At 40.6% G+C, this 14079-nt stretch overlaps 1 protein-coding gene across 1 annotated transcript in view; it reads left to right on the plus strand.

Moving 5' to 3' along the window:
- The window catches only part of ESRRG (estrogen related receptor gamma), a 373003-nt gene that overhangs the window by 21421 nt on the left and 337503 nt on the right, over nucleotides 1-14079 (plus strand). The window contains exon 2 of the mRNA XM_082480161.1: nucleotides 2189-2234. The gene's annotated coding sequence lies outside the window, so the exon portion shown is untranslated. The remainder of the gene's footprint in view (nucleotides 1-2188; nucleotides 2235-14079) is intronic.

The following is a 14079-nucleotide window of genomic DNA, read 5'->3' on the forward strand; positions in this document are numbered from 1 at the left end:
TACAACGTACAGGTCTGAAAAATTAGTTTTTTCATCTGTAAAACAGCTGTGCCCCATAGCTGTATATCTGAATTCCTTTAAGGCAATATGATTTAAACAAGCATTCGCTTTCTATGGCGAACAGGCTTTTTTTTTTTTAAAAAAATTACTTTCTAAACAAATAGGCTAGCCAAAAATATGATGTTACTTAGATAGTCCACAGCATAATTTCTTAGCAAGTATGGCTGCAATTAATAAATTATGTTGTAACCACATTAGCCTGTTACCATCTTTGAAAATAGCTTCAAACACGGTTTACAAGCTCGTGTTGTCAGGGTCCCAGTTGATCAGAGTTAGAAATATCTGACATTTTAGAAATTGCTCATGATTCAAATACGACCACAGAAATTAGACTCAAGTGGAATTTAATACCACTTCTTGCTTAACTAGAAACTTCTATTTTATTGTGAATTCTGTCTGAAGATAGCACTTTCCCAGCTGAGGTACTGAGGGAAGTGTTGGTTCGTGCCAGTGCTTTCAGTTTTCCTCTATTTTTGTTTGCTTGTGTCAGCTCTATGCCTACTTTCCTGAGCGCTAATCTGTAGAAACATTTCCAAAAGGTTACAGGAGGCTCAAAAGCAAGAACTATGCAAGTGTAGAAAGATCCACCTATCTGGCAACACCTCCAAAACATCCAAAAACCTCTTTGATGTCAGAAGTCTCGACTGACTGTGAAGTTAGTGACAAGCTTTCTTAGATGTACGTGATAAGAAAGGAAGACCTCTATGAAGTATTTGTAGAGTTATCTAACCCGCATAAGCCTGAGCGGTTCTTTGGTGTGAATCTTTGGGTGAAGTGGAGTGCATGGTGTATTCATGAAGCCATCCGTTCTCAGGATAGTCTGCCTGGCTCCTATAGGGAAACCGCGTGGAAATAGCTCTCTTTTGGTGCATTTAAAGGGATATTGTCTTCCTCAGAAAGTGGTAATTAAGATAAATGGAGGAGTCGTGGATAGAAGGAGAAAGGGCTTCAGAATTCTGCTTTGGTTCTTCTCACAGTAACACTCACTTCAGGTAAAATTGTTACTCCTCAGGAAGGATCCCATGGTATGACTGAATAGTTTCAGCCACAGCATGCAGGGTACACCAGCGTGATTTAAGAACTGAATTCATCTCCAGGTAGCTGAGCATACGAATGTATAGCGTATACCATCATATACCATGAGAGGGGAGGCTCTGGGAGGGAATATCTGGTTGCGGTTAGAAATCAGCCATGGATGTAAGGTGACTGCTTGTATCTTGCCAAAGGCAGTGAATGTAGGTTCCCATTCCATGAAATCCCGGCATCAGAATTACAGCTGCATCCCTAGAGCTGGAACACACTGCAAATCCCTGAGAATCAGATCCTTTGTCCACTTCTCCCGTAGCACATAGCTATAAACCATTTTTTTAAAATTCCATAAATAGGTGTAAAGCATGCATTTTCCACAGAAATAATGAAGGTAAAGAGGACTGTGATTATTACTATGGCCTATTGCAAATTATCTGTAGCTTAAATTTTTGCAGTTTCTTGTTAGTGGTGCATATGCTTTATATAAGCGGCTGTTTGATATTTCTGAAGTAATCCTGTGCCAAAAAATATGTGGTTTTCCTTCTTAAAGAAACTGTTAGGTGCCAGTTGTACCCCAACTGAAGGGACCTAGAGCAAATGTGTATGAAATGAAACTGCTGCAGGATAACCTGCCTTGGTTTAGGGGCCAGTTAATGATAAATGTATTTTTGCGACCTGTCTGCCAAGTGTTTGTACGCTAATTGGGTCCTAGTTTGAGAGCAGAGCACGTGAGCTTGTAAGAAACCCCTCACACAGGGTGGGAAGGGCAAAGGGATTTTTGTCCCTCATGTGTGCAAAATGTAGCATCACCTAAATACGTGCATTATTTCTGAGTAGCGCACCAATCCCTTGGCTCGGACGGAGGCACCTCTTAAATTGGCTCACAGGAGTAGCTGTAGCTGAGGTGCGCAAGAGTGGAGCACGGGGGAAGAAACCGAACTGACTCAAAGCATAGTCATAGTTTTTAACTTTATATAATGACTTTCGCAATATAGTAGAAAATAGCCTTTATGACTAGTGGCAGGACCTGTTGTATAAGTAATCCAGCCATGGCGCTGGTTGGTATCTCGCTTTTCACTTGAACCTCTCTGCAATGCAGGTCTTGGAGGAGTGAGTGCCTGGTGCAGTCTCTGCCTGGCTCCTTGGTAAGTCATTCGAGTTTATCTTTCTGTACAGTCACTTTCCGAACTGCTAAGCAAAAATAAGGAAAATTTTCATAGAGTGCTTTAAAAGAGAGCTGCTAATCAATTTTTCTTATTATTTTATGCCCCGTGATTTTTACGCCACCCCCACCAGCTGGTTAATCATGCAAAAGCTGAACACTTCATTAGCCAGAACATGTTTGCCCATGGGCATTTCTGTAGTAAATTAGTTCTTTCTATTTATACAGGTAAGTCATGGCCAAAAGTCTTTAAGGTGCCAAAGGTAAGGGTTCGAATTAATTCTCTTTCTGAGTTTTCAAGAGAACTGGGTTTAACTCAGCCCACTGTTGATTTGAAATTACTTCTGAATTAAAGATAGCATGGATAAAAGAGCATTCTCAGGCTGTTTTGAAATACGTTGCATCTTTCTGGATCTCAAATTTGGCCTTTGTAGTACAGCCTGCCTTAAAAAAATAAAACAAAGCCAAAAACCACATGCATGTGTCCACCCGTGTGTGTATATATATATACACACAGTACCTATATCTACATGCAGAGACTCTGCTTGTTTGAGTGGCGTGTGGCATATTGACCAGTGTTTTTCCTTTCTTACTCTGTGCCTTTTAAACTATTAATTGAAAATATGTGGTTTGTAGATGCTTTTTTCCCTCAAATCAAATGGTACCTTCTGAAAGCCTAGTTTAGCTCGACAATGAATTTAGCTTTCAGGCTTTGGCCATTGCAATATTGTTTGAATGCCACCATTTCCTGCAATCAATGTAATTTTATATCTACTTGGAATAGAAAGTCAAGATGGTGATTGCCTTAATTTAACTCAGTGTTGTATTCATTAAGGAGCTGATCCCGAATTCCTTTCAGATCAAAGTCTGTCTTGATTTCAGTGGAGTCTTTCGGCGCACAAGGTGTGCGGTAGCCTTCTAAAATGTTGTCATTGTGACTAGTGAATAAAAACTAAATGTGTTGCTAAATTTAGGCTGTTGCTCATGTCAGCTTCCTTTTCTAAATGACGGTAAGTGCATTCCATAAATAGTATGCCTCTTATGTTGTCATATCTCTTTGGCTTGCTTTGCAGTATTTTACAGGATATTTGCAAATGAATTTTGCGTTCAGTAGGCAGGGGATGAAAATAACACTACTCATTGGGACTCCATTAACCCACAGCTAATGAGGAGCCATTTCAAGGGCTGGATGAGTGTAATTCAGATTAGCCTGCGTGCCAGGCTGCTCCGCTCCCGCTGCCGCTCGGGCTCGTGCCGCGCCACGCTCTTGCCGCGGTCTGGAGGGACGGAGCCCGGTGCGGCACAGCTGGCACTCCAGCACGGACTTTTGTCGGTTAAGTTTTCTGTGCTTCAGTTTCCCTTTTGGAAGGTAGGAGAGAAGAGTGAGAGAGTGTGTGTGTGTGTGTGTGTGTGTGCATGAGCGCGCGCGTAGGTAGGTGACAGTGATCTTGACCTCCATAGTCAAGTGTTTTGAGATATAATGAAATACTCTACAAACACTACACTTGTGCTCGCTGGTTGATAGCATTGTTACTTGTAGAAAAGGGTACTACATGATGACAGTAAAGGTGGTCCAGACTGGCCCTTAATTAATTTTATTTTCAAAATCTATGTTAGTGACTGTCATGAGGGCACCTGGGCACTTTACATCAATAAAATAATCAATTTAAAAAATGTGTAGACCAGAACTCTGTGTTCACTAACAAAACTCCTGTTCCCTGTTACGACTAAAGGTCAGTCCAAGGCTGGCCAAGCAAGCAGGACTCGCATTTCTGCGCCTCGGCGCTTGCCAGACGCGGCTCTGGCGGAACACCACCGGCAGCAGCTTCCAGATGCCCGCAGTCCCTGCGGAGAACGTCTTGCTGCTGGCCGACAACTTGTTAACCCCCTGCAAGTCTCAAACTGCTTTCAGGACCGATGGAAAAGGTAGAGAAAGACTAGCTCGGAGGCCAGTCCCAGTTGAAAACGTGACTTTTCCAGTTGCGAGCAGCCCACTGAAGCGCAGGAAACAGGGACTCGGTGGAGAGAGAGAGACACCTCCTTCTGAAGAGCAGGCTAGAGCTCTCCTAACTGGAGAAACTTTATTGATGAGAAATGTTACATTATGCAAGCTTAGCAAATTCTCTAGGAATGTAATGCTTCCCAGGTTTTTTTCTTAACATGTGTTAATATTTTATGATACCTGTGCATTAAGGGCCACTTCCTACAATGTTTAAGTGAGTTTGGGCGGCTAAATTGCCTTTATGAACTTTAAAAAAAAAAAACAGTGCTGGTCACTACGGATTAGCTAAATTCCCAATCTCGCTTCACATGCTGATGATGTAAAATCAGATTGTTTCTCTTTTTTAATGCATTAAGTGAGCATATGTAATTAAATTAAATATTGTTACAAAGCTGCATTTTATTTATTTGTATTAGTACATTTTGGGCAATAATGCCACTTTAAGACATATCTAATTGTGCAAACAACACTGAAACTAGGAGTTCCCGGACACCGATGTAATTTTTTTAAATGTGAAATGATAATATATTTTGATGTATTGAAATCCAATTGAACTCAAGCTGAGCTTAAAAATCCAAGACCTGATTCAGGAGAATTCAGTCCCATCTGGCCGGTGGGTAGCAGGTGTGCAGCGCGTGTGTGTAAGGGAGGGAGGTGACTGCAGGGAGTGAAACATTTCTCTTTTCCTATAAAGCTTTAATTCCAGCTTAATGCCATGGTCTGAGGCTCTCTGCAGTTTAAGTTCTTGCGTAATTACCAATATCTATTGTCAGTCTCAATTTCTAGACACCAGAATGGGGATGGTGAATGGCAGAAGCAAGTAAGCATTATGGAGAAATGTGGTTTCTAATTCTTAAAGTTTTGATTTGGTTTCTGATTAGACCCAAGACTCTTCGCATGGGAGAGTGTGTTTTTTTTACAAATTGGTACATACAGGGTCCTTGAAGACCAAATGAGAAAGGTTTCATTGCGGCATTTGGTATCAGGCTTTTTTTTGAGAGTTGTTGCATGTTCCCACAGCAACATAGAGAAGGTTTGTTTCATCTCTTTCTTTTTATAAAAGCAAAGAAAATATATTATGCAATTTCTGTTTTCAACAGATAATAGACATGTTCTACATTTTTTGTATTACTGCAATCATAAATGAAGGAGTGTTTTTTTTAATCTCTAGAAGTATTTTAACAACCTACTGGATACTTCAAGCAACTTTACTGGTCTCACTTTATACCTTGTAACCTTCAGAAACTTGTCCCAGCCATTCTCATTTTCCTCTTTCTCCTTCCTTTTCTTCACCTTTTGATCAGATACTGCCAGTTACCCTCTGCCTCTGCCTAGGAGCTTTTTACTTAGGAGGTTTAAGAACCTGCTCTTCCTTGACTTTTAGCATTAGTTATCAAGTCAACTCCCTCTTACACTCCTACCAAGTCTCCCTCTTCCAACTTTTAAATATTTCCTGTTCCTTCTATTTGTCTCCACTGCTATATAACTTTGCGCTGGAAAGCCTTTCGGCACATGTGGTTTTTATGGGAGTTGGCACACAAAGGACTTTTACTTAAGAAAGTAAGTAAGCAAACAGTCATACTTCTTTTCTAGTTTTTAACTTTACACTACTGCAGTAGATGACACTTTGCTACTGTATTTCACAGGGTTTTCTTTCATGGTGAATTGACTTAATTTCTAACATAGAGTGGAGCTGGTGCTGTGTTGCCAAGGGAAGTCCATCTGGTTTGACAGACAAAATGATAAGCGTTTCTCTGGACATCCCTGTGAAGATCTCCCTTGTATTTGTTTGCTTTATCAAGTTAAATGGAAGAGGTCACTCCCTTTGACAGAGCAGATTCTTTTTTTCTAGCAATAGGGCTTTGCATGAAAACATTTTTTATTAAGCAAGTCATCCATACTGCACCGTAGGCTGTTTGAGTGTAACAGTATGTTACAGTCTGCAAAGTTAATGCAGTTAATATTCAACTGAACTTTTGGGGGGTTGCTAATCCCTTAGGCGGGCTTAGCAGAAAGGGCAAACATATTTATAGCACTTTGAATCAGACTGCAGCGAGCGAGTAAGAGTATGTGTTATACCATGCAAATGTTATACAATTTCAGGAAAGCTCAGTGCATAATCATCTTTTAATAGTACGTAAGTTGGTGAAACATCTCGTCTGTAAGCAACAGAGTTGTTGGTTCGGTGGACAACAGGTCTGTTAAAATAAGACTCTGTGAAAGGTCTTGAGATTCCTGTTCTAGTGATAAATTCTGCAAGTCCTAAACAGATTTATGGGCTGTTTAATTAGGAGCTAACTGTATTCTTTAAGCTCTGTCATTTGTATTATTCCCTAATAGGATTTCATTGGACTTTGTCACATATCTGACTACGACTGAGTGTGTGCAGGGGTGTCAGTAGCCTATTCCATATAGACCACGGTCTCTTGCTGTCTTTATAGAAGTAAGAAGATCATTCCTGAACGATCTTTCCTCTGGAGCAGAAGTGCGACGCTGGGTAGAGTTTGCTTTAGTTAGAGCTGTGGGTGCACTGAGCAAAAGAAACGAGAGTTAAGTCATGAGCTGCAGGAAGTTCACAGAGAAGCTGAAGTGCTCAGACTGAGAATGTCCAACAAGGAGGGTCGCGTTTCTGTGAGACAGAAACTCTCCATGTTTATGGCATGGACAGAGCTCGCACCGAGTGTAAGGTTTTGTGGGAAAGCACACGGAGGCCCTGTAATGCTGCCGGCCCATCAGCAGCCAGAGGAAAAGAAATTATGATCTCGGACTTTCCACGGAATTTGATTGTGTGGAGTTTTTAGTCTCATAAATAAGATGTCCATCAACTGGTAGTCAACAAAAAGTCGTTTCTACAGTTTTTCAGAGAGAGACAGATTAATATGACTGCTAAGAGCTGTAGTTGGTATGGTAGGTTTTTAAAGTGAACTTCTCATGCCATAGAAATGTAGAATACAGGCCTGGCAAAGTGGCCATTCTATTCTAATTAAGATTTTTTATCTATCTTACATTTTGGCTATTTCTTCCATTTTTTCTAGATATTAAAAATTGACATGAGTGACTCTAATGTGGAACACGACCTTAAAGGGGGCTCAGGTGCCTGAACTTATGCATATATTCCAGTAATTTATTGATCTTCCACCTTACCTGCACACAGTCCCTTCCTGTTCCTTTTGCTCTTTGTGAACCACATTAGCCATTCATAGTCCTTCAGGAGACAAGAGTCCTACAAAATAACCCATGCGTGGGAATTGCTAGGAAAAATGGAAACACGTTGATAAAGATTTTCAAATATTTTTATTTATTATATTTTCAGTTATATATAAAATGACTGAATATCAGTAAATTATGTATTGGAGTTGTTTATATCCGAAGTACCAGAAAATAACTAGTTTATTATATGCAAAATTTCAAGTTCTGGAATATATTAAAATATTAGGTCAAAGGTCAAAAGCCTCTCCCAAGGGAAGGAAGGCAATCAGAAGGGAATTTGGGCTAATCAGGTTAAGACGCAGTAAGCCTTTAACGGACTCGCAGGGATGATGTGGCTGAAACTCACGTGAGTTCCTTTGGTTCCTCATCCTGCATGTTCCCAGCTCATCGTTGGATCAACTTCCACGCAAATCCTAAGCAAGATTCAACCTTATGCCTTGGCATCTATAATGAGACTCTGTAACATTTCTGTCATTTTATTAAATAGCAAATACAGACATGAGGACCTAACTTCGCAGAGTATGCTGGTGAAGCTGTGCTGGGTCTTAGCTGCACATCCTGCAGCCATCTTGGAGCTTAGAAATAAATTAAACCATACGCAGTTTTATTGGGAAAACAATGAGTTAACACTCGGGTGATGTTAACTGTGATAAAAGGTGTGTGTGTGTGTGTTGCTGTGCTGTACCCTATACATTTATGAGCTCTTTTTATAGTAGCATTCCCAGCAGCATTCCCAGGAGCAGTCCAGGTCCAATCAGGACTGGTATGCCATTGTGCGAGGTGTTGTTCTAATTCATGTGTAAATGTGGAGTGGTTGCTGCCCTGAGGATATTACAGTGAAATTACAAACAGGATAAAAAATAGTGGGAGGCGTGGAGGAGAAGGAGGGCAGCTGCAGCGAGGTGCACTTGTCTCCTCGGGGTTGCGGTACGTACAGCCTGATACCAAATGATGGGCATTTCATTTATTTATAAGTCTGCTGCCTTCAAAACAATTAGCCTCATTGTCTTTCGTTCGTGCCTTAGTTATTTAAACGGAAATGTAGAAAGTACGAAATGAATGGCTCCTGAGATCCTTCCAGCCTCCTGTTCTGTCTCTGGCAATGACCAACCCCAGGCGCCTCCAGGAAAGTTGTAAGAGCCTCACAATGGGCAGACACGGGATAGTCGTCTCTCTACATGTTCTCATCCTAATCTTTCATTATTAGGGATTAATTTAAGCTTTCAAGCATGAGTTTTAAAAAACAAATATATATATATATTTGCTGTTCCCCCTCCTCCACCGTCAACCTTGTTTAAAGTATGAAATATCCTCCCAAGGCTGTGAGCTGAGCTGTTCTCGGGATAATCCTACCCGCTCCTTGGTGTGCTGACCAAATTTGCAGCTTGGGAAGCACCGTGGTGGTTTTGCTCTCTCTGATGCCAGAATGTACTGGTAGATCCTTTCCCGCGGGGAGGTGGGCGAAGGCAGAAACGTGTTGAGCAGTTATGGCCTGGGTGTTCCCATGTCGCTGTATGTCAAAGCTGCGGTGCTGCGGCTGAACCTCTCCCGTTTCTTTTAATATTTTAGTGGCTAATTTGCGGTAAAACACAATAAGAAATAACCATAAATAAATCTGGGCACCTTTGTATTAATTTCTTTCACTAGCTGTGTACATAGGAGCAGCTTGCCATTTGCATATGTGAATCTTGTCATAACAATTTCGGGAAGTGATTTGTTAATAATCAAGTTCTCAGAACAGCTCTAAATCAGTAATTGATGTAGGTCTGGATAAAGCAAGCCTTCCGCCTGCCTATTTTGTGGAGCATTTTTGGCAAGTTTCAAGCTAGCGTGAAAACTAGCCATCAGAATAAAATTTAGGACAGCTGGGATGCTTTGCAGTGAAGACTTTTGGCTCCACAGTTCAAATAATCACAATAGCAGCTCAATTTAGCCTTTGGCTGGATAGGTTTGGCAGGGCACAATGAAAAATAATTATTTCATGGCCTGCTTATTTGTCCCTTAACAAATAAACTCTCTGACCTATGCAGGCTTATGTAAATATGCTGCCGTATGTGGGGTTGTAGAACACTGTCGTGGCCCCTTTTGGAAATATGTTTTATTTCACCCTCGTGTGACAAACTTTTTTTTTTTTTTTTTTTTTTAAGAGTTATGTTTGGGAAGCAAAGAAAGGGATAGGAGGTAATGGCTACCGAAGCCCAGACAGCCAGGCAGAGAGTCTAAAAAGCCATCTAACAGTCGTCTTTCTGAAAACACATCCATTAGTATGCAGTGTTTTCACTGCTGTAATAATAAGAGCAATCATGATACGAACAAGTCCGTCTCTTCTCAGCCTTCCCACGCGGGTTGGAGAATGACAGCTCCTAAAGCATTTGGATATTTGCCTGAATGTATGCTGCTTAGCTAACCACGGTTCAACTTGCTCTCCATCTTATGGCTTCCTGGATATCCTTCTCAATTGTGTCAGTGACAGCTTAAAATGTGAGACTTGGAGCAGGGGGGGAGATAAAAGCTTAGCGAAAGGCTTTTTGTGTGTGTGTTTAAGGGGAAGTTTTATTACGCTTGATGATGGAGAGACGTGCCACGCTATCTTCTGTTCCTACAATTTTAGTATTTGCGCTTTCTGTTGTACTGGCAGCAGCCAATCCATAACGCTGTCTTTCCGTTTCCCACTCTGAAGGGGGAAAAAATACACAGAAGAATACAGACCGATGGTTTTGTCTTCTGACACCACCATTTTTGTTCTGAAGTAGTAAAAGAAAGCCTTTTTCCCAATGATCCAAAAGATCTCTTTGGAAAATCTGCCTTTACACACTCATGCACATACACACACACATGCACGAACACATGCACAGGCTCTCGCTAAGGTGGCTATGATCTGTTTTTAATAGTGGCACTTCTTCTCAAAGTGTCATTTAAAAAAACATCAGCAGTCATGTCATGCATCGGGATGAATTTCTAAATGTAAATGAGATTCTCTCAGTAATTTATTTACATTTGTTTTCAGCACAACAAATGAGACATCACGTAGCTTCATAATTTCCCATGACCGAGTCACCAGCATGAGGTGTGTAATTTACCCTGATTTAAGATGCTTATCTAGAGGTTCTTGCAACAATACCTGGTGGGCTTTTTTTGTACTACTTTTTGCTGGCTTTTAACCCATCTACTTCACCTCCTTCTCTTTTTTTTTAATTGAAAAAGAAGTATAAACGTGTCTGCTTCTTCAGGCCTTTATTCAGTAGAGCTGAGAGGGATGGCTTTGTTGCCTTGTTTTGTATATTATTTCCCCTGCCATTTCCTTCTTGTTTGGTAAAAAGCATAGGAGGCTTCCAGAACATATCTTGATTTATGATCTGATGATGCAGGAAGGCAATGATGATCGTGGCCATTGCTGATGGAAAAATCTTCATCCAGACGTGAAGCACGAATGGGAAGCATCCTGCAGTCGTTGGTTCTCCCCTTTTTTCAGCTGAAATACTGAATCTTTGGCCTGGTCTTGGCTCTGCTACTGACTTTGAGTTTCTGATCTGCCTGTGGCTGAAGTGATACTTAGATTGAGAGGAGATGTGAACGCCAGTTTTCGAATAATGTGGACACAGTCATGTACTACAAAAGTCATTTATTTTAAGCCTGTAGTTGGAACATTTAGATGTCTAACTACTTGCTTGAATATTTCAGGTGGGTAGATGATTAAAGGTGCAATGTACCATGCATACAATTTTGTACTTCTTATCTTGCAGTCTCAGTTAAGGCTTGACTAAAAATCGGGGCAATAGCTTTTGCTCTTTTACAGGGTAACAACACAGGAGAACTGAGAGACTTAGTTGAAAGTTACTGGTAGCTCAGCAGCAGTACAAAATTCTATGCTATATAATAGTGCTGTGGCAATAGTTCGGGATGTTATCGTGTAAAAATACTGTACGTCGTTCTGGGGATCTGCAGGATTGACCATATGCGGGTGATCTTTCCCCACTGAGGAATGCCATTTCTTTGTGTTAATTCCAGAAGCAAAATGCAATGTCTTCCTTTAAACTGAATAAGCAGATTCCAAAAAAGAAGAGATTTGGACTGGTTTTTAATGTGCATTTTACATACTAGGACCCAGTTGAGATTTAATTTTTAGCCTGCTGGCCATTTCCTTAATGTTGCATGGGTCTAGCACCAAATTATGCTGATGGCTTGTCTATCACCAAATTATTTACAGAACTGCAGTTAAATTATAGAAATCTTCCAGACAAGTAGCGCTCTGGGCAAATTGTTTCATCAAAGTTATTTTCCATGGTATACTTAAGCAAAAGCTTACAGGAACAACATGAATTTTTTTTTTTTTTTTTTTTTTTTTTTTGGTATGTGATTACGCATATGTGGTGACAGCCCCCTTTTCAGAAATAGCTAACTTTCTACCTGGGAAAACAGAAGGAAACCATGATATGAAAATTAGTGATCTCTGTGTTGTCCTCAGTTTGAAGCAAAAGTTTTATGTTATGGAAGTGCAGGACTAGGCCCAGCAGCGGGATGGCCATTTCTGCACACTGTCAGCTCCTTCAAGGTCTTGCGACTTTTTTTTTTTTTTTTTTTTTTTTTTCCTGTAGGCTTATAACTGTACACCTCTGTGCACTTGTGAAATCAGGTACTGCATAAACAGGTCGGCTGGCTTTACTAGTTCTCTGCCACATCCAGGCCCAGTGGTCACTGTTCACTTTTACAGGAAAGTACGTTTGCGTATCTGAAGGCAGTGTAGGCTTCTACTGCGTTACCCTCATCTAGCAAGATTTGAACTGCTGTATGATTATGAAATGTACAGCGAGAATATAAATCCTAAAAGCAGCCCTAACTCCCTATTATAATTGGCATCCTTTCAAACTCTGTTCCAGAGTTTAGAAATATACTCGGGGTAGAACATCTATATTTGGGTTTATATGTAATGGTCATACCTACTGGTTCACTTGGAAAGACGTTGGCATAGATCACTATTTAAGGACTCTGGATGCAGTGTTTATGTTTAGCTCAGTGTTTTTTATCACTGCATATTTCTTTTTAGTATTCCATTTTAACACGTTTGCACTGTGAGACAAGAATGCCTTCCCAGCCTCTGCCTGGTTGTGTGCTTTTTTGTCTAATGAATATAGAAATTCAGGTTTTAAACTGACTCCCATGCATAGATTCTACTGGGAGAACAGGTGCTTAAAATCTGTGTTTTCCAGACCTCTCTCCACCCATATCTTTAGGGTAAAACTCAGCCACGTGTAGATGGCAGGCTCAAATGGGACGTCTGCACTCAAGGCCCAGATGTTGAAAACCTTACAGATGTGAGGAAGGACAGCAGGCTCAGAAACATGTGACAGCTAAAGGTCTTTGCGAACCAAACGTTCGATTTTGCCTAATTTCCGTCTGGCGTTGGGCTGTGGTGTTACGTGAGGACTACGCAGACCTGGGGAACCCACTCTGCAGCTCAGCTGGTTCGACTCAGTCCAGGCACATGAGAGGTGGGACTGCAATAGCTGGAGTGTCATTATGTTGTTTGAGGATTATTTTTTTTTTTTATTGGCAGGATGCAAACGTATGTGAAAGTTGGATCTCCTTTACTCCTGATCCTTACCAGATGCAAGTCTGATTAAGAGCCCCCTTAATTTAGAAATGCTCTTAAAGACGGGAAGATACTTAAAGCTGGCTTTGTCAACAAAATGGAGGAGCTGTGCTCTTGGGGCCCATTAACAGTGGTGCCAAGATGGCCACGGCTGCACAAATACTGGGAATTAAGTTTCTAAAAAACCCAAGAAGCTCCAAATTGTATATCTCACAAGTTCTTTACTCCCCCAGTTGTAATCCATATCTCACTTATTGCTAGAGTCAACAGTCTAATAGTAACAAAAAATACAACCTTTCATCATCCATTGATTTTCAGTCTTTAGAAACTGGCAATAAGCTATTTTTTGTCCAATTTCTCAATAAATAGGAGCATTTATTGGGTTTCCAGTTTTATTGTATTACATTAGAATATATTTTACTGCATATGGTTGGTAATGTAGCATCAGGAGACATGTTTATGTTCAGCAAGTAACTTTTGAAACTGCATAGCTCAACTGAGATATGTAAACAAATTTGTAATACTAGTTTAATTTAGATTACAATGCAGAATACTCAGGCTTGAGCTCATTTTTCTATTTATTCTATTATGATCCTCTAACTAATGGAGGAGAATTGCCATAAAAAATAATTACAGTAGAACATCAGTAAAGGTGAACATCTACTTTCTTCCCTATCTGAGGGGGAAGGAGGAATTTTGTAGTTAAATAAGCATCACAATATCTGGGTTTATTTCCTAGAAAGCCACCACAGACAATGCTGTACGTGTTGAGAAGTCATTCATTCTGTCTGTCTGATACCATGTGTCAAACAATGTGGCGCGAATACCTTCTTTCTCAGTGACCTCTATTACCTTCTCTCTCCTTTTAAAAAAAAGAGACAAACTGGGACATGATTTAGTCCTGGTAGACTTTGGGATGTGGATCCTGAGTTGCCTCCCCACCGCCACCTGCCTTCAGGCTGGAAGATTATCTGGTGGTTTTTTTGCTTTCTAGAACCTGTCAGGAGACACCGAAGGTCATCAGTT

Source organism: Vanellus vanellus, assembly GCF_965231255.1.
Source record: "Vanellus vanellus genome assembly, chromosome: 3".
Taxonomy (NCBI): Eukaryota; Metazoa; Chordata; class Aves; order Charadriiformes; family Charadriidae; genus Vanellus; species Vanellus vanellus.